Source organism: Halichoerus grypus, chromosome 5 (genome assembly GCF_964656455.1).
Source record: "Halichoerus grypus chromosome 5, mHalGry1.hap1.1, whole genome shotgun sequence".
NCBI lineage: Eukaryota > Metazoa > Chordata > Mammalia > Carnivora > Phocidae > Halichoerus > Halichoerus grypus.
The window spans coordinates 100,879,578-100,881,013 of NC_135716.1; the positions used below are offsets into that span (position 1 = coordinate 100,879,578).

Here is a 1,436-nt window from a genome sequence, read left to right on the forward strand (position 1 = left end):
CTGCAAAGTTTCTGTTTTAAGTTTTACTTTTTAAGGGGAAAAGAATACATGAAACAGGCAGATTCTGTACTTATATTTCTTTAGTTTTTCCATAGGGCAATAAATGAGACAAACCTGATTTAGGCTATTATTACTGAAATGGAATGGAATAATACATGTGTTTTGATTTATAAAGTCATCAAATACTGAATTTTAAGAATATTTTGAGGGAAATTTATCTTGTAATACTTATTTTAGTAGTTAACCATGCATCCATAAAAAATAAGGAATAATATAGGGTAGTGAAAATCAGTGTTGTATCCTGGTTAAGAGGATTGTCAGACCATCCCTGTTTTTATGAATCCACTTAGACAAAGAAAGTACAACATCCTTTTGGCTTTCGGCTCGGGGAGGCAAAGGTGCAACTTTCCTCGGTCGTCCCGAAGCCGGGTTCATCCGACACCAGCCGCCTAAGTTCGACCCCAACGAGATCAAAGCACCTGAGGTGCACCGGTGGCGAAGTCGGTGCCGCGTCTGCCCTGGCCCCGAAGATCAGCCCGCTGGGTCTGTCTCCAAAAAAGGTTGGTGATGACATCGCCAAGGCAACCGGTGATTGGGAGGGTCTAAGGATTACAGTGAAACTGACCGTTCAGAACAGACAGGCCCAGATTGAAGTGGTACCTTCTACCTCTGCCCTGATTATCAAAGCCCTCAAGGAACCACCAAGAGACAGAAAGAAGCAGAAAAACATTAAGCATAGTGGAAATATCACTTTTGATGAGATTGTCAATATTGCCCAACAGATGCGACACCGATCTTTAGCCAGAGAACTCTCTGGAACCATTAAAGAAATCCTGGGGACTGCCAGTGTGTGGGCTGCAATGTTGACGGCCGCCACCCTCATGACACCGACAGTGGTGCGGTGGAACGCCCAGCTAGTTCACTACAAAGGAAAATGTGTCAATAAAGGATCATTTGACAACCAAAAAAAAGAAAATACCACATCGTGTCACAGGTGTTTTGATAGGACTGTTGTAATGTGTTAGATGTTTTGACAGTCCTTTTAATAATGTAAAACATGGTATTTTATTACCAAGTAGTCAGTACAAGCATCTCTGACACATTGTCCCTGAGACTTGTTCTTTCCTGAATTTTAATCCATGCGATGACCCAGAGAAATTTTATAATATAAATGAATAAATGATATAAAATTGCAGAAACATAAAAAATATTTTGTATTAGTTTTACAGATAAATACATATTTTAATATAAGTAAGAAAGAAATATGCATGCATGTATATACATGTATAAATGTAGTAATTATAATTGTTGACTCAATCTGAAGAAAATATATTGGTCACAGATCAGGTTTAGGGAAATTATTTACATGGACACCAGCATGAGAACAAATGTGCTCCAACCATTTCTTCCCGTGCTTGTATTTGTCCAATCTAGAT

General features: G+C 38.9%; 1 pseudogene; it reads left to right on the plus strand.

Moving 5' to 3' along the window:
* The first annotated feature begins 336 nt into the window (after positions 1–336).
* LOC118539557 (large ribosomal subunit protein uL11 pseudogene) lies at positions 337–946 on the plus strand (annotated as a pseudogene).
* The last annotated feature ends 490 nt before the right edge of the window (positions 947–1,436 follow it).